Source organism: Physeter macrocephalus, chromosome 16 (assembly GCF_002837175.3).
Source record: "Physeter macrocephalus isolate SW-GA chromosome 16, ASM283717v5, whole genome shotgun sequence".
NCBI lineage: Eukaryota > Metazoa > Chordata > Mammalia > Artiodactyla > Physeteridae > Physeter > Physeter macrocephalus.
Window position 1 is genome coordinate 98,815,974 of NC_041229.1, and position 25,937 is coordinate 98,841,910.

At 40.6% G+C, this 25,937-nt stretch overlaps 1 long non-coding RNA gene across 1 annotated transcript in view; it reads left to right on the forward strand.

Moving 5' to 3' along the window:
• The window catches only part of LOC129392886 (uncharacterized), a 49,531-nt gene extending 23,813 nt beyond the window's left edge, over positions 1–25,718 (forward strand). The window contains exons 3-4 of the long non-coding RNA XR_008619624.1: positions 23,972–24,150; positions 25,545–25,718. This is a non-coding gene — a long non-coding RNA (uncharacterized lncRNA). The remainder of the gene's footprint in view (positions 1–23,971; positions 24,151–25,544) is intronic.
• The last annotated feature ends 219 nt before the right edge of the window (positions 25,719–25,937 follow it).

A 25,937-nucleotide genomic window follows, 5' to 3' on the forward strand; every position in this document is an offset into this window, starting at 1 on the left:
ATCAGATTCCTTTAAAATTGTAAACTGTAAGTTTGGGTGTATAACTTTTCCGTTTTCTGATTAAAGGTGAAATTAATTAGGTGAAGCGTATCTGCCTGGGGAAGAAGCTGTCCCGAAATGGTTAATGAAAAACACAGGATCCTGGGATTAGAGGTGCAGGTTGTTTTAGACAAATAATTAGACTGTGCAACTGAGAGAACAGGGGCATATTGTACAAAGTTTGGAGCAATTTTAAATGGGTATGTGGGTCCACACTAGTCTTGGTATTCAAGTTGTGTTATTTGTACAAAGGAGTAATTTACCTTTGAATGGATTGTTGTCTTCCTTCAGAGTCTGCAAGCCAATTGGGAATTAATTTGTTTCTAAAACAGTACAAAGTTTTTTGGTTTCACCTGGGAGAGTGAATGAGCCTCTGTCTTTCAAGGTTGCACATTTTTCTGCATTTTGTCTAGGCAGAGATAAGAACCCCAGGGCGGCAGGGTACAATAGGCTATTCTTGTAACTATTCTGGGCACCGTCAGTAGCCTCTGTTCTTGACCCTACATCCACCTTGACGCGGGAACTTTGTTATTGTTTCCCAGAAAGCAGATCCAATGTGACAAAGGATTAATGAATAATGTCAATTCTACTGAAAATGCCTTGGGGAGACTGAAAAGCTCTGTGAATCCTGGGGAAGTAGTTTTGATCTATGACAAAACTCAATAACAATCCCCTTAAGTCATATATGTTTTCCTTCCAAGGGGGAAAGGTTTTCACATTTCTTTCATCTCTTTTCTCTGTGTTCTTAAGCAAGACAATCTAGTCCCTTTCAAACTCCCCAGTCTCTCATCTTCCCATGTATTCCTCTGCCTGGAAAATGGAGGAACCTCTTTAGGGTCCATTCCTCTTAGAAGGGAGATAAGGTGTGGGGAAGGGTTTAACTGGTAACCCACCTCCGGGCATCTGAGTATGTACTTGGCTCAGAGGGATAAATGGAGTAAAGCAAAAGAGAGCCACCTACCTCCTCAGGACTGGGGGTTCCATGGCCCCTCTTGGACACTGTTTTCTTGTTCACCCGCCTCTGTGCACTGTGTGTATTTAGGGGAAAGGATTGTGCTTGGGAATTTTCTGGGTCCCACCTGATAGCTTTATGGTTCAAAACAAATAATAGAAAGTGTGGAAATTCCATTTCGGACCCTCTGCCACTTCCAAGTCGCTGACTTCTCCCAAACCCCAAAGGGAGCATCCTTGGGTGTTTATCCCATATCTTCTTACCTTTTCACCTTGGCCTTGCCTCAGACACAGAAACCATAATAATGCAACCCTGCTCCACCCCGAAACGGTTGCCTTTCATTGCACTTTTTCCTCTCAGGCAGACATTCTTCTCCATATTAGTCTTGAATTCAACTGAAAAATGGAAGAGTCACACATACATCATTGCTAAGCATTAGTGTTCATATCTTTAACATATGTTCATGGATGGTTCAAAGATTGACTGCTCTTTCTTTTTATTTGTTGGACTCTGGTTCTTGTTGCCACTGACTGTGGCTTTATCTCTCTTCATTCTGATATGAAAATTTTGCCACTGAATTGTGATTCACTCACTCATTCACTCATTCATTCACTCCATGTTTACTGAGCACTTACTATGTGCCAGGCAGTGTTCTGGGCACTGGGGATATAGCAACAAACAAGGCTGAGAAGATTGCTGTTCTCATGGCTCTTATATTATGATGAGAAAGGAAAACACAAACAAACAAATATCGGACGGTGACAAATTCTTTGAAGAAAATGGACATGAATGCCAGATAGGGCTGTGTTAGGGGCTACTGACATTGAGTGAATGAGGAAGGCCTTTATGATGAGGTGACACTTGCTGATTTAAACCTTCAAGTTCACAAAATAATTTTCAATTTACCCTTCCCTTTCAGAGTCTGAATTTTGGGGTCAGTGTTCTAATGTATTCTGCCATTCCAGAGGAAATATGAATCTAGACCAGGGATTGGCAAACTTCTGTAAAGGTCCGGATAGTAAATATTTTGGACCTTGTGGGCCGTAGAATCTCTGTGGATGCAGCTCTTGTGTTTGTAGCACAAAGGCGGCCCTGACAATATGTAAATGAATGGAGGAGGCTGTGTTCTGATACTTTACTTACAAAAACAGGAGTCAGGCCTTAGCTACCTGCCCTCCCCCACCCCGCCCCTTGGCCAATAGTTTGCTGACCTTTGCTCTCAACTGCACTTTGTTTTTATTTACTTCAAAGTAAATAAAAAGGGTAGCAGCAGCCCTTTTTCTTGGAGGGGAGAGCCCCTCCCCATTAAATAGTCCTTTCCTTAATTTTTTCTCATTAGGAAAAAAAATACAAATTAAGATAGATTAATTCAGAAAATTTATACAATAGACAAGAAAAACTAGGAAAAAAAGTCAGTTTTAATCTTTACCCTCAAATACACTCTATGGATTACCACTGTTAATGTATTTATTTTCAGGTTTTTCTAGGTATGTGTATATACATAATGAGTATATACATCCAAATAAAAGCTTTTCTTTTAGCTGTTTTTCTTTTCTCTTTCCTTCCCTTCCCTTTCCTTTCCTGTCTTTTCCTCTCCTCTCTTTCCCTACCCTTCTCTCTCCCTGTCTGTCCCTCTTTTCTTTCTAGCACATGTGGGATCGTCCTGAAATACTGTCCCACAACTTGCTTCTTTCACCCTGCATTACATCATGGTACGCTTCTTTGGATTTGAGAGGCACACATTCCACAGTTGGTGGCTTGTTGTTGCCAACAAAAGTGACGTGAGCGTCAAATTATTTTGGGTGAATGGAGCTGTGAGCATCTCAGACCAAATGCCAGCAGCAGTACAGCCCTTTCCTTGTGAGCAGGCACAAACAGCTGGTCTGGACTTCGGAAGGGGGCTCTGTCTTGTTGGTCAGGCAGACTGGCCAGCACTGGCTTGAAAGGCTTGCTCCGAAGCAGGTACTTCTCACAACAGGATTGGCAAACTCGTCTACAAAATGGAGAGAAATGGACCCAAGGGGCCTGGGAGTTCAAGCATCCCCTTCCCACGTGGACTGATGGGCTTGCCTTAATTAAAAAAAAAAAAACCATTATTCATAGGAATGCCAGGAACCTTCCTACATGATCCAAGGAAATCACAGATTCCCTTCCCCTTCTTATGTAGAAAAATTGAGAGAATAATAAAACAAACACCCTCATATCCTTCACTCAAATTTTTTTTTTTTTGGCTACACTGTGCAACATGTGGGATCTTAGTTCCCTGACCAGGGATCGAACCTGTGCCCTTGGCAATGAAAGCATGGAGTCTTAACCACTGGACTGCCAGGGAATTCCCTTTCACTCCAATTTATGATAACATTTTCCCTCATTTGCTTTGTCTATTTTTCTTTCTCTCTTTCTAAAAAAAAACCATATATATATATATATATACACACACACATATATATGCACACATACATGTATAAATTATAAACATATATGCACGTATATATTTAAAAATTTAACTTAATTTTTAATTGTGGTTCTAAAATAAATCACATATTACATATCCAAAATAAATCACAACTCTAATTTCTCCAGTCAAAGCTATTTCTAATATTCCTTTACCAACTAGCTAGCTCTAAGGGGTTGAATAAAATTCATTTTTCTCCAGTAAGTTCCTGTCTTTAGTTCAGCTGCTTAGACTGTCAGAGCTGAGGCCCACATGAGTCTCTTTGCTTTCCTTTGAGTTGCAGGATGGTCCACTAGAGCGTATACATCACAGGGCAGAGATATTTGTTTTGTTATTGCTGGTTCTGTGCAGCTTGGAAGAGTGCCTGGCACAAAGCAAGTACTCAGTAACTAAATGTTTGTGGAGGGTTTTTTTTTTTTTTAACATCTTTATTGGAGTATAATTGCTTTACAACGGTGTGTTAGTTTCTGCTGTATAACAAAGTGAATCAGTTATACATATACTTATGTTCCCATATCTCTTACCTCTTGCATCTCCCTCCCTCCCACCCTCCCTATCCCACCTCTCTAGGTGGTCGCAAAGCACCAGGCTGATCTCCCTGTGCTATGCGGCTGCTTCCCACTAGCTATCTATTTCACGTTTGGTAGTGTATATATGTCCATGCCACTCTCTCACTTCGTCCCAGCTTACCCTTCCCCCTCCCCATATCCTCAAGTCCATTCTCTAGTAGGTCTGTGTCTTTATTCCCATCTTGCCCCTAGGTTCTTCATGACCTTTTTTTTTCTTAGATTCCATATATATGTGTTAGCATACAGTATTTCTGGCCATCAGGAGATGAATGGATAAAGAAGATGTGGCACATATATACAGTGGAATATTACTCAGCCATAAAAAGGTACGAAACTGAGTTATTTGTAGTGAGGTGGATGGACCTAGAGACTGTCATAGAGAGTGAAGTAAGTCAGAAAGAGAAAAAGAAATTCTGTGTGGAGTGGTTTTTTGTGGCTCCAACTATCACTTAAGAGCTACAGGCAGAAGAAAAGAGGACAAGATGCAAAAGAAAGGGTAACCCTTATGCCAAGAAAATAAAACATTCCTGGGAAATCCATAGCCAAGGGATTGAAATCCATAGATTTATCTACTTGAGATACATTGGCTGGAGCTCAGGGCTGCCCATAGAGAGGCTGGGACACAAAGTTTCGAGTTGGGCATATTGCTGCCATACACACACACACACACACACACACACACACACACACACACACACCTATCAGTTTTCTGTAAGTAAGGAAGAGGGGAATCAATATTGAGCAGCGATGGAGAAAATTTTTGCTGGGCCTTGCGCATGTGCATATGGAGGTGTCCTTGTGAGACCCTGAGTCTAGAGAGTGTGAGAAGTCACTAGACAGATAGATAACAAGGGGTCAGGCCACAGAAAAAGAAACCAGAGCAACTGCTTCTCAGAAAATTGATCGGAATCAGCAGAGAAACAGCCTTGATGGTGAATTTGTGATTGTTTTCTGTCTGTGTGGGACCCAGATGTCTTATTTATGTCCAACCTAATGAACTGTTGAGTTAACACAGTTCCTAAAATGCTAAAAATGGACTTACAGGTTTAATAATTGGCCTGAGCTGAGCTCCACTACTGGTCAGTCCTGAACTGACAAGGCTGTGAATTGCTTAAATCAGACAATCTTCTTTCCTGTGAACTTTGTGACTTTTGCCTTTACACATCTTGCTGCTGCCTTTGGTTGGTAAGACTGTCTTCACGAGGTTCCTATATCTCAAGCATATCCAGGACTGGCTACATGATTTGTGGGGCCCAGGCAAGATGAAAATGCAGGGCCTCTTGTTTTTGGGTTTCAAGATGATGACCGTGGAATTTTAAACCAAGCATGGGGTGCTCTGAGCACGAGGTCCTGTCTTATCAGTTCAGAATGTGGTAGCACACGCTCATGAAGCTGGTTTGCTGGATACTTACATATGATGAAACCCTCAAGGCTTAGGCCAGTTGTCTCTGAGTTATTTTTGACAGTTAATCAGAAGACCCCATCCCACAGGGTCGATTCCCTCAGTGATGGATCAGATTTTCCCTGCTTTGCCTGGCAGTGAACTCAGACTAACACACACTCACAATAAATCAGAAATTGTTATTTTTTATTTTATCAGCAGTAATTTTGGAGTGATTGCCACAAAGGAATTATTCTAATTAAAAATGGGGGATTGAGAATACACTTTTATGTATGTTTCCTTCCATGACTCCACTAAAATGTCAGCAAAAGAAAAATAAACAGTATGAATCCATAACGATAAAGAGAGCACGGGAGGTGAGCAGAGCAGTTGAGAGAAAAAGAAAGCTAATTCTTAAGCCCTTACAAAGGGTCAGGGAGAAGCTAACAAGACATTAGTTGAGTCTCACTGCAGAAGTCCTTAAAGACCCAGGAGCTGGGGACCTAGGTGTTTCTGGAGGCAGGGGTAGGCTGGGACTAAAAACCGGAAGACAATGGAAAGTCCGAAAGAAGAGGGGTTGCACCCCAGATTCCTTACCTTGCCCCCAAAAGATTGGGAGCAAGTTTTTTCTCTGTAGATGTTGAACCACAGAGCTTTTGGATTTGGGGATACTATGTCGAATTGAGGGCAGTAGTCGAGTACCAGACTGCAAATGGGGATTAATGAAAATCTACAAGGGAGTTTCCTAGCTTTTGCTCATACCCATTTAGCTCCCAGAATGCTGGAGGCCAGGCTCGGCAGGGACACAGGGAGGTCCTCTCTGGGGAGACCACCAACTAGGGGAAGAGGGCTACCTTGATCCCCCAACCCCAAAGGCCAGCACCCCTCTAAACTGCCCTTTGCTAATGCCTATAAGCCAAGAAGCCCAAGGATGCCGAGCTGTGCCTCCCTGTTAAATATGAGTGGACAGCCAAAGATTTTGGGAAAAAGACACTAGAATAAAAGACAAAAGTCAACAAACAGAAAAGGAACCTGGGGGAAACAGGATCCAGAGGTTAGACGTCAGTTTCAAAACATTATAATTAATATCATATGAGAGATGCAAGAGGAGGCTACTCCCCATCACTTTCTATTTCTATTTCTTGTTTAAATCTTTTAAAAAAATAGCTCCAGTACCTCCTGATATCATATATCTATTAGTCGTTTACTCTCTGTTACTCCTAGTTGAATAGTAAGCTCTATGAGAGCGGGAACTCTGTCTTGTTCATTTTTCTATCATCAGTGCTCATGACTGGCACAAGGTTGGTGCTCAACCAATACTGTTGATTGAATGGATAAAAACTGTTTTCATAAATAAGAACAGGGTACTGTAAGAAAAGGAGCAGTGAAGAGCAAAAAAGATACTGGAATATTAATAGCATGATAAGAAAATTTAAAAGTTCAATAGGAGATTTGAAAAATAAACTGGAGAACATATTCTCCAATATAGAATAAACCAATGAAAAATAATTAAAAAAACAGAGTAAAATTGGAAGATGAGGCAAAGAGTTTTAACATCTAACTGATAGAAATTCCAAAAAGAAAGAACAGAAAAATTGGAAGGGTAAAGGTTGGCACAAAAATGATAAAGAAAAATTGCCAGAACCAAAAGATGTTTTTAGAATTCAAGTTCACTGAGTCCAGGAAAGTAAATGCAGCAGAGTAGTCTCAAGGCACACAATCATGAAATTTCATATTGCAGGGATAATAATAAGATCCTATAAAGTTTTCAGAGAGTAAAAGAAGCCACAAATAAAAAATGAGTATCAGAATGGCATTGGACTTCTCAACCGCAAAACTGGAAACCAGAAGACAGTGGGGTAAAGCGTTCAAAGACTAAGAGAAGGTGATATCCAACCTCCAATTCTACACTTAGACAAGTATTAAACTGAAGTGGTGGTAAAATAAAGAATTGCTCAGATATGCCAGGTCATAAAAATATACCTCTCATACAACCTGTCTCAGGAAGCTACAGAGAAAGTGGCAAAATTAAGAAATAAACCAAGAGAGAAGAAGATCCCAGATATAGCAAACAGCGAATCCAGAGAGGAGGGGGAAAAACACCCATTCTGAAGGTAATCTTAGGATGACACCTATTCATCAGATCGAAAGGACAACCAGTCCAGAGAGGAGCAGGAGTATGCAGGGCCCCAACAGATGTGTCTCTGAGAAGTACACTGAACTCATGGTTTACCTGAAGTGTTTGTATGGAGATGGATTTTTTGTTCGGTTTGGAAATAGTTTGGGGATAGTTTGAGTTTGTGTCAATTGTAGGTATATAAAAAACTACACAAATGAAAAACTAAGGCAATATTAACTCAGGAAAAACAAAAAGTCATATAAGAAAGGGTATGTGATCATAACATGTCCAATGACTCAGCTAAGAGTTACATTTTTATAACCAACAATGTAAGCCTTAAATATTAATTTAACAAAAAATCTTGACATAACTTTATTGAAAGAATAATGTAGAAGGGAAATAGGGATATGGATGTGGTGTGTGGGTTAAAAGAACGAAATCCTTGTTTGCCATCTTATGTAGTCAAAAGTTAAGTCTTGAAATGAAAATATGAAAAAAACCCCATAGGCATGTGATCTAGAAATATGACAGTAAACAGGATAAGAAACAAATGGAGTTGAAAGCGATTGCTTTGGGGTGTGGAGACTGGACACAGGGAGGATTTAGAGCAGGGAAGCTTTTTCTGTTATAAGCGTCATGGTACTGATTGACTCTTTAAACTGCACAATGAAGTCCTTTGATAATAAAAAGTAATTGAAAGCAGTATGCTAACGGGGTGATGCGCTGCATACCACCTCATCTGTAATCTGTTGGTCTCTTGGTGTGGTGTTCACAGTGAGGGCTGGGAGACAGCTGCATCCTTGCAGCTTAGTCATGTGGACTGTGGTATCTTCTTTGAAGCCATCATGAGCTTATCATGTTCTTTTCCTCTCTGAGGGAATAGAAGGTCTGGGAACCAAGGGTTGGAAATGGACATCGAGTTTTTCACTATAGATTTAAGGATAAACAAACATGCAAATAGCATACAAACATTTGGTTATTTCTTCTAACTGAAAAAAAAAACCCCAGCCCTCTCTTTTTCAAGAGTTCTGCATTATGTTGCTCACTTTATCAGTAGCGTTGGAAAATTTTAAATCCCATTTTGATGGGAACTTATGAGTTACTTATAAACCAGCTCATTTAAGGGGTGGAAGAAATCATGTTCACTGCCTTTGTTTCTCTTTTGAACATGTTCTCTGCTTAGTGTCCTATTTTTAATTAATTAATTAATTAATTTTTACATCTTTATTGGAGTATAATTGCTTTACAATGTTTTGTTAATTTCTGCTGTATAACAAAGTGAATCAGATATATGTATACATATATCCCCATATCCCCTCCCTCTTGCGTCTCCCTCCCACCCTCCCTATCCCACCCCTCTAGGTGGTCACAAAGCACCAAGCTGATCTCCCTGTGCTATGCGGCTGCTTCCCACTAGCTATCTATTTTACATTTGGTAGTGTATATATGTCAGTGCCACTCTCTCACTTCGTCCCAGACTCCCCTTCCCCCACTGTGTCCTCAAGTCTGTTCTCTAGGTCTGCGTCTTTATTCCTGCCTTGCTACTAGGTTCATCAGTATCATTTTTCTAGATTCCATGTATATGCATTAGGATACACCCAACTCTCTTTTGACCTCACTTCCCCCTCCAGCTATTTCCCTGTTTTTTATATCAGTTAACAGTCACATTTCTCTAGATAGTTATCCTTACTCATTGTCTTTAATTTTTCTCCCATTCTTCCTTGAACCCATTCCAGCCCGCGTTCACTAAAAACAGCTCATTTCAAGCTTTTTAATAGCCCCTGTGTTACTAAATCCAATGGTGAATTCAGTTTTTATCTTACTGTTGGCAGTGTTTGACACAGTTGACAGTATTGGATTCTCCGAGACACTTTTTCACTCAGAAGGAGGGCTGAGGCTAATTGATGTTTCTGGTTCCATGGCAGAAGAGGAGAAAAACTGGAGGGTCACTTAAGGGCTTTCCACTGCTTCAGCCTGGGAGTGACAGACATCTCTTTTTCTCACGTATTATTGGCCAGAACTAATCTTCCATGTGGCCAAGGAAGGAGGAAAACAGATGGGATTTGGTGAACAAAAAGCATGACCCTGACTCAGTCACTTTTCAGGATGCATGTGTGTGAGGGTCAAAGGGAGTATATGTACCATCATGGAATTGTATTTATATGTGGTTATGACATACGCTTTATTATTAACAAGTTTTAAAATGTAGTTCCCAAAGTGAGCTCTCTTCTTGTCTCCTGCTTCTGATTTAGGGCGTGTGTGGTCTCCACTTTTGCCCTGAGACAACTCTACTGTAGAATTCAGCAACTCTTCCTAGTCTTTTAATCTTTACAACAGCCAGGACCCTTAATTATCCTCATTTTAGAGACTGAGAAGTGAAGACTGGAGAGGTTATGTGCCTTGTCTAAGGTCACACAGCAAGTAAGTGGCTGAACCAGGATGCCAGCGTGAGGGTCCTGATTCCTGGCTTTGTTTCAGACCTCATCCTGTGTTCCTGTGGGGGTAGACCCTATCAGAGATGAAGGGTCATCTTCCCATGATGTGTGGGCTCCTTCTAGTCCTATAGCTCTTTGCTGCCCTCTCCTGACTTCCACAGTCATGTTGAAGTGAGAAGTTGCTGCTGTGGAGAGGGCCCATGATCTGGCAGTCTCTAAGGTTACAACCTGTATCCCCTCTTCTTCATATTTCACACCCCCATCCCCCCTGAGTCCCAGATGCTGAGTATATAGTAGGCACTAGGAAATATTCTTGATTAATGTCTTAGAGCAGCAACTCTGATGGAGGTGTTAGTGTACCTTAATGAGTTTCCACTATATGCTGATCACTGTACATACATAATCCCATGGACTCCTCATAACAACTCTTAAGGAAGTGCTACTAAGTCTCTTACACATAAGAAAAAGGAAGGGCGGAAAAGATGTAGTACTATGCTCAGGATTATCCACTTACTAACATTTATTCTACATACTGTTAATGAACATTAAAGTCCTACAAGTCTCTGGGGTTATAAAAGCACAATTGGTGTCCTGTCTTCCGGTCCTGGGAATGAAGGTCTGGATGGCCTCTCCTAGGGATGGCAAATGTATGTTACTTGTGAATCACCGCCTGGGCTTGAGCTCTTTAGCAGGCATTGCTAATCAATTACAACACCCTTTCTAAGAGACAGCCTGGGAATCCTCTCTGCTTCCCCTCTGATCTATCACAAATTTCTGTTAGAAGCTTTTGAACCCCAAGGCTTTGCTCTAACACATAATGCCATGTGGGATTATGGGTGGGACGGTTTGGTAGCATCTTGGTGGGGAGAGCTGGGGTGAGCAGGCATGTTCAGATGAGGGCAATAAGAATATCACGTCTCTCTGGCCACGGTGGTGACCTGACCCCTTTGGAGTCAGTGAGATGCTATTTCATGACGTCCACTTAGATTGTGGGAGAGGTGAACTCTCTTTTCCACTGGACTTGTGTGTGAGGTTATAAATCTGGAGCTGCTGGCAATCCCTCTGCCACCAAGTGGAGAGGGCTTGTTGAGAGTGAAGCCAGCGCAGAAGTGGATAGAACAGGGAGACGGAGAAAGTTGACCCTGGGAACTCTTCAGTTATACAAGCCCATAAATTGTTATTCTTTTTTGTAAATTGAAGTGTAGTTGCTGTACAATATTATATAAGTTACAGGTGTACAATATAGTAATTCACAATTTTTAAATGTTATACTCCATTTATAGTTATTATAAAATATTGACTGTATTCCCTGTGTTGTACAATGTATCCTTGTAGCTTATTTTATACACAATAGTTTGTACCTCTTAATCCCCACTGCCATCGTGCCCCTCCCCCCTCCCCTCTTCCCACTGGGAATCACTAGTTTGTTTTCTATATCTGTGAGTCTGCTTCTTTTTTTTGGGGTATATTCACTAGTATGTTGTATTTTTTAGATTCCATATATAAGTGATATCATACAGTATTTGTCTTTCTCTCTCTGATTTATAAATTGGAATTCTTGATTAAGAGAGCTTGAGTTGGTTTTTCTGTTATTTGCAACCAACATATTCCTGATAGACAAGGTCTCATTTTATAGATAAAGAACCTGAGCACCAGAGAAGGGGAAGTGATGTCCCCAATGACACACGTGTGGTAAGTGGCATTCATCCTCTCAGCCACTCACCTCTAAAGAACCTTGGAACTGGGACACCAGCTATATCCTGAGTACATGGGGATTATACAAATCACCCTGTAATCTATGCAATTTATTTTTGAATCCCTTCATAATTGTTATTAAAGGCTGTTCCGGGTCATATTCTCCTTTCCTGGGACTTCTAGGAATACCTGAAATTCAGGTCAAGCATGCTTCCCATACAACTGAGTTAATACATTTATTTGACAGAGACTATTATATCACACACACACACATACACACACACGAACACCCCAAATATTTCATCAGTGATACTTTACTCACGTGTGAATTCCTGTGGGGTGGGCTACCTTGTGACGACTTCACCATTTTCCTGCTGGGAAGGGATGTCTTTGAAGGCTCTGACTCTGGTCCTTCCCATGGCCAACGTTGGACACACATTTATCTGGTTTGATTCTCTATTTGCACTCAAGTTACACTGACTCTTGGAGGCTGAGAGAATTATACCCTTGACTGATTTGCTCCCTCTCTGTCTCCACAATATAAATTCGTTCTCACACATACTTGCATTGGGACCTGCTACAGCAAATCATTTCTGAGCACCTTTAATCTATACATTCATTCCACAATTATTAAATGCTCACTATGTCCTAGGTGGAAAGCTATGAACAACACAAAGCTATAAATCCCAGCCCTCACAGAATGTATTAATACATTCCAGAGGTCCTAGGAGTTACGTTGTCTTCCTGTAGTTCCTCTGGATTTATAAAACCTGTGTATTTATGTTAATAATTTCTTATTTGTTGTGTACAGGTTGAGGGTTACTAGAGGGAGGAAAACTTCATTTCATTGGTGATAATCATCTTTTTCTGTTTTTAATCCTTTCCCCTGTTGGCTGGAGAGTTATTTCCTGTTCCCTTTTGTTTCTCTCTTCCTGTTGATCCTCTAAAGACCTCTATACCCACTGGATCCTCTGGCGCCTTTGCAGTGCATTCTAACACCAGGTGTATCCTAATAGACTTAAGACATGCTAGACGGTGTACTAAGTGCCCTACGCAGACCACTCATTTCATCCTTCCTACAGCCCCGTGGGGCTCTATAGTTGTGTATCATAGGAATAGATTTTTAAAAAATGAGTGACTCCAAATCTTTACTTCAATTTCATTTAACTTTATTACTGTTTGAATTCTGAAGATTCAGAATAGATTCAGTTCATATATAGTCTTGACAGCCTCTTACACGTCTGGTGCTTCAGTAATATGCCACAGATGGAGACAAAATTAAGCCTGGCTAAGGTGGCATTCAGTACCACAACGGACCTGGTCTGGCCATGCTGGGCATCAGAAGTTTGACCACACTGAAGATTTATACAATCCAAATATCTAACTTTTTTTTTTAATGGTTTCTTTCCTTTTTTTAAAAAAAAATTAATTAATTTTTGTATTATTCACTTTTGGTTGCATTGGGTCTTTGTTGCTGTGCGTGGGCTTTCTCTAGTTGCGGCGAGCGGGGGCTACTTTTCGCTGAGGTGCGCGGGCTTCTCACTGCAGTGGCCTCTCCCATTGTGGAGCATTGGCTCTAGGTGCGTGGGCCTCAGTAGCTGTGGCACGCGGGCCCAGCAGCCGTGGCTCGCAGACTGTAGAGCGCAGGCTCAGCAGCTGTGGCGCACAGGCTTAGTTGCTCCGTGGCATGTGGGATCTTCCCCGACCAGGGCTCGAACCCTTGTCCCCTGCACTGGCAGGCGGGTTCCCAACCACTGCGCCACCAGGGAAGCCCCAAATATCTAACTTTAAGAATATCTACTGACAGCTAGATCAAGATGGAGTTCAGGCTTTAAGAATCCCCTCTGCTCCACAAACATAGCAAGTGCTGGATAAAACAAACAAACAAAAAAAGAAAACTGAAGAAGGCATAGTCAGGCCTTAAATATCAGACAAGCATTTCTGAAGATCCAAGCTGTCACAGAAGCACAAACTGTGATCAGGACTGAAGGGGTGGGTGGACTTGCGGGTTTTGAATGCAGAGGCAGTTAGGGGTGGTAAATGAGTCAAGAGCATCCCCTGTGAGATGGGGAAGCAGAGTCAGGCTCACTGACTAATGCCCAGGGCTAGGGTGATATTCATTTCTCATCCTCCACCCTCATGGGAGGAAGCTAGAAATAAACCTGCAGCCAAATGCTGAAGGAGCAGTGGCTCATTTCCAGCTCCAGGCCGGAAGAGGAGAAGGAAGAGACATAGCCTTGTGACCAGGAGCTGAATCAAGCTTCTCCCTGACCTAGCCTGGATCAGCCGCAGCCCAGTGGCTCTGCAGGACAGTCCCCTCTAACTGTCCGTACTAGATTTGGATTGAGGACCTCCAAAGCTGCTAAACAGGACAATTGAATATACAGGTAAAGGAGAAGGAAAGAGAGAGAGGTAGAGAAAGAGAGAGTGAGAGAGAGCAAGAGAGAGCATGCGAGAGAGAATTGAAACAAACATACCACCTCATATTCCAAATGAGACTATAAACCAAATAAAAAAAATTGATGAATAAAAGCGAATACTAAGAAAAGTAGCCAACAAACCAAGAGTCAGAACATGGGTTCACTTCTGATGAAACTGATTTTACAGAATGATCAGACAAGGCTTAAAAGTAAATATATTGATTTTTTCAAAGAAATAAAAACTTCCATTAAAATAATAAAAAAATAGGCTGAAAAAAAGAAAGGGGAGATATGAAAAAGAACCAGTTAGAATATTTGAACATGAAAAAATAGTCATGTGGGGCTTTGAGTTATGATGACTGTTTGGTTATATATATCTAAATTCACTACCTTTCTAAAGCACACTAAAATTACAGTAAAGCGATTAAAGAAAGAAAAAAGAAACAAACCAACAGGAATGGGGAGAATAGGTGAAGAGACACTGGCAAAAGTATTTTGGAATCTGGAGAGGAGATGAATTAGTGGTCACTGGTTAGTAAGCCAGCCAGACCTGTAAGTCATTATGGTCTCAGAAAGCTGACAAAACCCCCAATTCATCCTGAGAACCCTCTAAGTCTCAACAACTAGCAATTCCAGAAACCTCTGGGCCTGACCAAAAGTAGAGGCTAAACCAAAAGGACTGAGTGAAAGTTGTTTGAGAATCAATTATACCTCGATCTCCTCTCCCACCCACAGTGCTAGACAACTGCACCTCTCTCATCCAAAGAATATTGTGAAATGATGAAACAGAGCCTGTGTGTCCATGTATATCAGGCATTGTTGAGAGAGGGGCTACCATACTGAAAGCAGGGATATTAAGTGACCATATGGGTAAAGACTATGGAATGCTGAGACTACCAGGCCCTTTCTTCTTGGCTCTCAAAATGCTGGTGGCCAGAACTGGACCCTCTGGAAGGAGTTTGGAAGATTCTTCTATGAGGAATAGAATCAGTCCAAGAGGAAAGTCCTAAAGACATAGACATGGGGTGGGGGTGTTCCCCCAAGAAGTGGCTTACTCAGATCACCATAGAGCAGGGGTCCCCAACTCCCAGGCAACAGACCAGTAGTGGTCCCGAGGCCTGTTAGGAACCGGGCCACACAGCAGGAGGTGAGTGGCGGGCGAGCAAGAGAAGCTTCATCTGCCACTGCCCATCGCTCACATTACTGCCTGAACCATCCCCCCACCCCCGTCCGTGGACAAATTATCTTCCATGAAACTGGTCCCTGGTGCCAAAAAGGTTGGGAACTGCTGCCATAGAGAAAACCTCCTAAGTCATACTCATCTGCCCAGAACTTCCAGACTGCTTTTTAATCCTGTTTACCCTTAATCCTGAGGAGATAATCTAAGATTACTTGAAACTTGAGGGAAGCCTCCAAGGTGGAACATAGAAAACACAATGAACAGACAGAAAGAAGCAACTTGGAGGAAGTGGAGACTATGTAGAGGAATGGGGAAGCAAACAAACAAAAAAATGCAAAATTAATATTGCTAGAGAGAGAAAAAGATAGTGTATTTATGAAACAGAATGTGTAAAAAATTCAGAAAAAAATTTTAAAGAACGTTTGGAAATTAGAAACATGATGGCAGAAATGAAAAACACTCAATGAAAGTGCTGGAAGATAAATTAAAGAATTGCCTAGAAATTAGAACAAAAATACATAGAGAGGAAAATAAGAGAGAAAAGATAAAAATTGAAGGACAAGACCAGGAAATTTAATGTATGAATGATATTAGCTCTAGAGGAAGAGAACAAAGGAAATGGATGGGGAAAAATGAATACAATAATTCAGGAAAATTTCCCAGATTAAAGGACATGAATTTGGATATTGAAAGGGCTCACCAAATGCCCAGTAGAATGGCATATCATGGGTTTTCAGAAGCTCAAAAAAGGAAAGACACCCCAAATATCAAAAAATATACTTTCATGAACCATTTTTTAATTAATTTATTTATTTTAAAAACATTTTTATTGGAGTATAATTGCTTTACAATGGTGTGCTAGTTTCTTCTTTATAACAAAGTGAATCAGTTTTACATATACATATATCCCCATATCTCTTCCCTCTTGCGTCTCCCTCCCTCCCACCCTCCCTATCCCACCCTTCTAGCTGGTCACAAAGCACTGAGCTGATCTCCCTGTGCTATGCGACTGCTTCCCACTAACTATCTATTTTACATTTGGTAGTGTATATATGTCCAAATATACACTACCACACTCTCACTTTGTCCCAGCGTACCCTTTCTCCTCCCCATGTCCTCAAGACCATTCTCTAGTAGGTCTGTGTCTTTATTCCTCTGACTTACTTCACTCTGTATGACAGACTCTAGGTCCATCCACCTCACTACAAATAACTCAATTTCATTTCTTTTTATGGCTGAGTAATATTCCATTGTATATATGTGCCACAACTTCTTTATCCACTCATCTGTCGATGGACACTTAGTATACCATTTTTTTAGAAAGCTATGGAAAGACATGCTCCACAAAATGAAGGGTGTAAACCAAGAAAAGGAACTAAATGAGACATGGGAAACCAACTGAGAGGAGAAGTGAAGGCAACTCTTAAAGTCATAGTGATCGGGAACCCAAGGGTAGATCTGAGAGAGATTACTAGGTACCAGGCACAGTGAGAAAAGCAGACTGGATTGGAGCTGGCCTGAAAATTTGTGACCAAGCACAATGCCTATCTCAAAGCCAAAGGAACCTTCACTTTTACTGATAATATCCACAGTGATGAGTCTATATGGCTTAGACTGAATGATAAGACAAAAAAGAAGTATGCCCTAATGGGAATGATTACACTAAAGTCTAGTGTGTCTTTTGATCAACAGTATGGCAAGAGCCTTCTGATCTCCATGGACTTCAATGCAGAAGACAATATTAATTGGCCTGAATAAGAGAAATCTTCCTATACATACATATAGGCCTACACATGCATGCAATGACTGTAGAAGGATGTATAATAACCTGGTATTTACTATTTTGTTCTTTTTGAATTTTGTATTATATACATGTGTTAACTATTCAAACTTTAATGAAATAAAAATAAAACATTCCCTAAAAACTTAATTCAAATGCACAGAATTATAAATGCACATATCTAGAAGCAATAATTTTACCTGTGGGCGTATAGCCTAAGGATAAAACCTCACATGTTCAAAATGATGTACACAAATAATTTAATAAACAATTAAATATTCAAACAATTTACTTTTTGAATTTTATATTACATACATGTGTTAACTATTCAAACTTTAATGAAATAAAAAAAGCAGATGGAGAGATACACCATGTTCTTGGATTGGAAGAATCAATATTGTGAAAATGACTATACTACCCAAAGCAATCTACAGATTCAGTGCAATCCCTATCAAATTACCTGTGGCATTTTTCACAGAACTAGAACAAAAAATCTTAAAATTTGTATGGAGACACAAAAGATCCCGAATAGCCAAAGCAATCTTGAGAAAAAAAAACGGAGCTGGAGGAATCAGGCTCCCTTATTATAATTTTTTTAATTTTAATTTTAATTAAAAATTTTTTTTTGTTTGTTTGTGGTATGCGGGCCTCTCACCGCTGCGGCCTCCCCCGCCGCGGAGCACAGGCCCCGGATGCACAGGCCCAGCGGCCACGGCCCATGGACCCAGCCACTCCACGGCACGCGGTATCCCCCCGGATCGGGGCATGAACCCACGTCCCCCGCATCAGCAGGCAGACTCCCAACCACTGTGCCACCAGGGAAGCCCTACAGAATTATTTTAATGGCAAAAGAGTGGAAACAACCTTTACGGGGGCTTGTGAATTAATCATGTTCATCCATAAAATGAAACACTATGAAGCCCTTTAGTAGGTAATGAAGCTCATTATGTACTGATATGAAACATTCCTCACAATATTGTCTCAAGTGAACAAAGGCAAAATAGAGAAAAGGATGCATAATATGCCAATATGTGTGTATAAAAGAGAGAAAAATGACTCTCTCTCTCTGTGTGCATGTGTGTGTGTGCATTTCCACATATATGAATAGAGTATACCAGAAACAATAAAAGTAATGGAAAACATTGGTTGCTTCCAAGAAGAGGAACTGAGTGGTGGGAAGGAGGAAGAAGTAGGAGGGTAACTTCTCACGCGGCGGAGCACAGGCCCCGGATGCACAGGCCCAGCGGCCACGGCCCATGGACCCAGCCACTCCACAGCACGCTGTATCCCCCCGGATCGGAGCATGAACCCACGTCCCCCGCATCAGCAGGCAGACTCCCAACCACTGCGCCACCAGGGAAGCCCTACAGAATTATTTTAATGGCAAAAGAGTGGAAACAACCTTTACGGGGGCTTGTGAATTAATCATGTTCATCCATAAAATGAAACACTATGAAGCCCTTTAGTAGGTAATGAAGCTCATTATGTACTGATATGAAACATTCCTCACAATATTGTCTCAAGTGAACAAAGGCAAAATAGAGAAAAGGATGCATAATATGCCAATATGTGTGTATAAAAGAGAGAAAAATGACTCTCTCTCTGTGTGTGCATGTGTGTGTGTGCATTTCCACATATATGAATAGAGTATACCAGAAACAATAAAAGTAATGGAAAACATTGGTTGCTTCCAAGAAGAGGAACTGAGTGGTGGGAAGGAGGAAGAAGTAGGAGGGTAACTTCTCATTGTTTACCCTTGTGTAACCTTTGGTTTTGAACCATATAAATGTATTACTTATTTAAAAGCAAATTTAAAAAATGTAATGAATGAGATGCGCTCTGCACCAGACAGAGGAAAAGAAAGAATTAGAGAATTGGAAGATAGAATATAGGAACCTGCTCAGAATGCAATACAAAGAGCAGAGAGATAAAAACATCAAGAAGGATTTTATATATATAGAAGAATGACAGACTGACAGCAAACTTCTTATTGTTAATAATAGATGTTGGAAGATAATGGAGTAATAACTTTAAAGTGCTGAAGGAAAAAACTGTCAATCGAGAATTTTACAACCAGCTAAATTTTATTCAAGGAGGAGGGTTAAAAAAAACATTTTTAGACATACAAATACTAAATACGTTACTACACACAGATCCTTACTAAAAGACTATTAAACTTTGCTTCAGAAATAGAAAAGTGGTAACAGAAGGAAAATGTGGATTGCAAGAAGCTAGTATCCTCTAAATAGCTCTTCTTCCCACCCACCCCTAAATCAAATAAGTTGTTCTAGAGAGCACAGAGATTGATGAAATGTGTTGAAAATTTTAATTAATGATTAGAGTCTAAGATTATTTTTTTGTTTCATAAAACAGTAATAACAAGGTGAGGGAGATAGTCAAAGCAGGAGATATGTAAAGTACATTAAGGATTTATTGAAGTTGGGAGGAATTAAATAATTGTAGACTTTATCAGAACATTTATAGTTAAGAATGCAGGTTCCAAAATTCAGAGTAGTCATTAAAATAAGACATATTGATATCTTCCAAATCAGAAGAGAATAAACATTATCAAACAAAAGAAGATAGGAAAGAAGAAAAAGAAGCCAAGAATGGTAATAGAAAACACAAAATAAGATAATATAGTTGTCTAAACTACTAAATTACCAAAAATGGAAATGGGTTAAATTCATCTATTGAAAGACAGAAGCAATCAAATAGATAAAAACAAATGAAACTCTATGCTTCCTACAAGAGACAGAGTGATACACACACACCCAGCCCCACACACACCCACACACACAGGGTGCAAATAAAAGAGTGGAAAAAGATGTGTAACATAAATATTAACAAACAAGTTAGTGTAGCAAAATTAATGTAAGACAAAATAGATCTAAAGGCAAAAAACATTCATAGGGATAAAGAGAGAAACCACAAAATAATAAATGTAACCACACACCAGGAAGATAAAACAGTTATGAACTTTTATATCCCTAATAAAATTTCATATAATGTAACATAATAAATAAAGCAAACATTGAAAAATTCTAAGGAGAACGTCAGAAAACAACAGTAGGGAATTGACACAACTCATAAAGCAAGCAGACAAAGATTAGAAATGATATAGCAGCTTTGAATAACAAAATTAGCAAGTGTGATCTAAAATGTATGCATATGTATCTAAAAACTTTGCACACAAGTGCGCATGTATTTTTTTCAAGTATAGATAGAATCTTTGTAAAATTTGACCATGAGGCCAAGAAGGAAATCTCAATAACTTTTAAATAATTCATACCATAATGACCACAATATCTTAATACATAATTAAATTAGAAATAATTTGAATGATAAAAGAGCAATGTAGTAACTTGTGAAGGTAGAAGAAGGGAAATAATAAATACAAGAGAAGAAATTAATGAAATAGATAATTAGAGAGGACATAGAACCGAAAGCTTGTTCTTTGAAAAAAGAAAAAAGGAATATAATGTAATAGGTAAATCACTAGCAAGACTCATCAAAAAAAAAGGGAAGATATATAAATAAGTAATATTAAGAAAAAAAGCTTGGTTGTCACCCACGAGGTTGTTAAATATTTTGAATATCCCTCTGAATATATGACAGAAGTGATATTATCAATTAATGAGGAAGGATGTTATCAACATGAGAAAAAAATTAAATCTCTGCTTTGCAGCATGACAAAAATTAAATCCAGTTGTGTTAAAGACCTCAGTGTAGAAAGCAAAACCTAGACATTTTTAGAATACATTTTAGTCAAGGTACAATAGCACAAACTGTACAGGGGAAGATAAGTATATTTTACTACGTAAAACTTAAAGATGCTGCACAAAGTTAAAACACTGGGAAAATACTGTATAACAAAGTATGGATGTTTAGAAAATACACAGAATTTCTACAAATTATTAAACTACTCAACAGAAAAATGAAGGAATGCAATGCACAGGAGAGGAAGTCCATGTTGTCAATAAGCATTTGATGTGATGTCTAACCCTCTGTTGGTCAAAACTGTAAGAGGCTGTATCACCCAGTGTTGGCTTTGTATTAGAAATATTGTTAAGTAAGTCTCAAACACTGCTGGTGGGAATAGAGCTGGGGCAATCCCTTTAGAGAGCAATTTGGCATTATTCAGTGAAATGGGAGGTGCTCATTTAGGTATACACCCTAGAGCAGCACTGCTCATTTAGGTATACACCCTAGAGCAGCACTGCTCATTTAGGTATACACCCTAGAGCAGCACTGCTCATTTAGGTATACACCCTAGAGCAGCACTGCTCATTTAGGTATACACCCTAGAGCAGCACTGCTCATTTAGGTATACACCCTAGAGCAGCACTGCTCATTTAGGTATACACCCTAGAGCAGCACTGCTCATTTAGGTATACACCCTAGAGCAGCACTGCTCATTTAGGTATACACCCTAGAGCAGCACTGCTCATTTAGGTATACACCCTAGAGCAGCACTGCTCATTTAGGTATACACCCTAGAGCAGCACTTCTCAAACTTCAGCTTGTCTCAGAATCACCTGGTGGGCTTGTTAATGCACCCATCACTGGGCCCCACTTCCAGAGTTTCTAATCCAGTGTGTCTGGGAAAGAGACTGAGGATTTTCGTCTAACATGTTCTCAGGTGCTGCTGCTGCTGGTGGGACCACACTTTGAGAACCACTCCCTCAGACAGCCTTTTGAAGGTGTGCACAACAAGATGTGCACAAGAATGTTTATCGTTAGGAAGAGCAAAAAATCAGAAACAAATGCCCACCAGCAAGAGAATGAAGAGTAAATTATGCTTTTTTAGTAAAACAGAATATACATAGAAATTAAGATGAATGAAACTAGAGATGTAAATATAACATAAAAAATGAAAAAACACATTCTATGAAAAAAGCAAATTACAAAGTGATCTATGGAGTTTGATACCATCTATATACATTTTAAAGAAATGCAAAACAAAATAATATAATGTTTATGGATAACAAATGGTATAAATTATGCATGAGCAGGATAATGCTGAATTTATGATATTGGTTAATTCTAAGGAGGGAGTGAGAATGATGGGATTGAAAATGGATAAACAGAGGGCCTCAACTGTATCTTCATTTTATTTATTTATTTATTTTATTTTATTTTTTGGCTGCATCGGGTCTTAGTTGTGGCATGCAGGCTCTTCGTTGTGGTACACAGGCTTCTCTCTAGTTGTGGCCCGCGGGGTCCAGAGCGTGTGGGCTCTGTAGTTGTGGCACACGGGCTCTCTAGTTGAGGCATGAGAGCTCAGTAGTTGCGGTGTGTGGGCTTAGTTGCCCTGCTGCATGTGGGGTATTAGTTCCCCGACCAGGGTTCGAACCCGCATCCCCTGCATTCGAAGGTGGATTCTCATTGATTGATTGACTGATTTTGGCTGCATTAGGTCTTGTTGCTGTGCATGGGTTTTCTGTAGCTGCGGTGAGTGGGGGCTACTCTTCGTTGTGGTGCGCGGACTTCTCATTGCAGTGGCTTCTCTTGTTGCGGAGCATGGGCTCTAGATGCGTGGCCTTCAGTAGTTGTGGCACGTGGGCTCACTAGTTGTGGCTCATGGGCTCTAGAGTGCAGGCTCAGTAGTTGTGGCGCATGGGCTTAGCTACTCCACGGCATGTGGGATCTTCCCTGACCAGGGCTCGAACCCGTGTCCCCTGCATTGGCAGGTGGATTCTTAACCACTGGACCACCAGGGAAGTCCCTGTATCTGCTTTTAAAATCTATCTATCTATCTATCTATCTATCTATCTATCTATCTATCTATCTATCTCTCAATCATCTATCAATTGTATTTTTACAAAAAAAAGATCTTAATTTAATATTGCTGTCTTAGTTCAGGCTGCTATAACAGAATACCATTGACTAGGTGACATACAAACAACAGAAATTTATTTCTCACAGTTCTGGAGGCTGGAAGTCTGAGATCAGGGAGACAGCATAGTTGGGTTCTGGTAAAGAACATCTTACAGGCTGCAGACTGCCAAATTTTTGTTGTATCCTCAAATGGCAGAAAGAGGGCAAGAGAGCTCTCTGGAGCCCCTTTTATAAGGGCACTAATCCCATTCATTAGGGCTCCATCCTCCTGACCAAATCACCTCCCAAAAGTCCCACCTTCTAGTACCATCACATTGGGCATTAGGGTTTAACATGAATTTTGGAGAGACACAAACATTCAGTCTGTAACAACTGCCAAAGGTTAATATTTGATAAAGCTGCGGAACGGGTATAAAGTTATCATTGTATGATGTTCCTTCTTGTGTGTACATTTGAACACATTTGAATTATTTCATGATAAAAATGCATTAAAAAGAATACCTGGAAAAATACCAGGCCAGACTTTGCTTCTGGATGTTGTTAAGGACGAAAAACATGATTTTGAGAAGACTGAGTCTCTATTGTGAAATAAGAACTATATACAATGCCACATACTTCATCATAATGATATACAAAAATTACGACTACAAGTAGTGATTTCAAATTTCTTCTTAGAGGAATGGCGAAGGCCCTCAGCTTTGCACTCTAGACTGGGTTCCTCTTCCTTTGTCAGAGAGTTGGTTCTGCTGCTCCTCCTCTATGTGTCCTGGTTTTTGAGCTGGGATATTTGATTCTTTAGGCAAGAGGAGAATAAAAGGAATATGATCATTCAAAGCCTCTTTTATTACCCTCACAGAGGAGAATGATGCCTTTAATTGCTCATGTTTGGACTTTCGTGGTATAAAACTGGGACAACAGATAGAGTGATAGAACTTGAGAAAACCAGCACGGCTGGGTTGGTTTACATTGTCAGGGCAGAGTATTACCGGCATAAGTGAAATAAAGTGTTCTGAAAGGTGAGAGGAGAGGAGGAGAAAGACAGGAACTGGTGGGGCCTGGGTTTGAGAGCAGAATTTGACATTTGCCTGTTTCCTTGGTTCTCTAGGCTGTTTCCTCCTGAATGCCCTCGGCCTGCTGGCATGGTGGTCTTCCTAACTTCTTTTGGTCAGCCTCGTATGTCAGTGCAGAAGAGGATGTTTTGCTTTGTACTCTTGGAGTCTCTGTCAGATTGGGTCAACTTGGGTCAGAGCTGAAAAGGGGTTTTGACATTGAGCAGAGATACAGGTATGATACTGTTAAACATCCTCCCTTTGGCAGCCCGAAGTTTTATGTGTAACCATCTCATGTCCGCTGTTAGATAAGTGGACCCTTTTACTTTATTGCCTCATTCATCTCTAACCACATCCCTGTCAGGTAGCATTATTTTCCTAACTTTAGAGATGAGGAAAGTGGCTCAGATAGATTGACTTCGCCAATGTAGCACATCCATGTAGAGGCTTATGTGGCATTCAAATCCAAGTCTATGATGTTTTATACTGAGCTACACTGTGCTAGGTTTGTGAGATCCAGTAAAAATATAGGACTTGGCCCTGTTATCAAGGAGTTTTATTGATTAGTTGGGAAGATAGCTTTACTGTTTAGTTGGCACCTGAAACGTTAAGGCTGGACCCAAGTCATGTGAAATCAAGGGGAATGATCCCACGTGTATGTTAAAGAAATAGTCATCTCCAGCGCCCTGTTAACTTTGGTTCAGCTGCCTCCTATGATCCAACAGAGTGGATACTCACCACCCCTGATGTTCCTTTTGCTTTATAGTGAAATGATGCCATATTTCCTTTATGCAGAAAAAGATTTCTCAGCCATAGATAATCATCAAATCCTCTGGAGGAAGTTCTTTTTTTTGGGAAGAAGTTCTTTGGAAGGAAGGCAAATGAGCATAGTTACATTCAGGATAAAAGTGACCCTTAGTCACAGCCTCTATGAGACTCTGAACTCCTTGCAGATTTAAAAAAATATATATATATTTATTTATTTATTTGGCTGTGCCGGGTCTTAGCTGTGGCATGTAGGATCTAGTTCCCTGACCAGGGATCGAACCCAGGCCTGTGTTGGGAGCACAGAGTCTCAACCACTGGGCCACCAGGGAAGTCTCAGTCTTTGTGGACTGAGGTTGGGTATTTCACATCTGAATTGCACATAGCCTGAACCAAACGGGCTACTCAGTTATATCCATTGTTATCATTGTAGCTTTTCCCCACCTGGGGATAAAGGGCAGGTAGGTGGGTGGGGGATATCCGACCCATGCTAGCAGAGGAAGACCTCATTGCAGCCTTGGTAAATCTGGAACTCTTGAGTTTTCATTTCACCCTATTACAGAGTAGTTAGAGCCAGAAACTCTGACAAAGCATCTAGCTGGTATGGAACCTTCCTTGGCTGGCCCCTCATCCTCCATCGGTGTTTGTCCAGCTAGTCTACGAATTGGGATTCCCATGTAGCTTTTGCACACCCTGTGGGGCAGAGTTTTCCATGATTTATTATCTTCTTTCCTTTGTTGACTGAGTGCATCAACCCTCCGTGGAGACCTGATCCCATGAGTTACCCCTAGGGCCTTAGAGGTACCTACGTGGGATATGAGTTGTTTTATGGCCAGTGACAACCCCTGTTTCTTTCCTTTCCAGTTCAGCTGATGGTGGATCTCTGCCCTCTGCCTTTTGTTCAGAGGAGCTGTGATCCTTGAATTTGGGGTCCCTGTTACACAGTGAGATCCAATAGCCTGCATTTGCCACCAGTCCCAAGGTTCTGAGCACTTGGGACTTTTGTGTTCTAGCCAGAGAAAAAGCAGAGGAGTAGCAGGGACAGGTGAGTGGCTCTTCTGGAGATTTCTGAGCACCTGATTATGGGTTATTTAGCTTCTGGTTTATAGCAACGCTGGAAACTAACAAGCACATATCCTAAGAGCATGCAGAAGGTGGTGAATGGAAAAAGCATCATCAACCAAAGAGATACCAAATCTAGAGCCAGGAGCCCTGACTTCAGCATAACCCAATCCTTTCTCCAGTTTCCCCAATTTG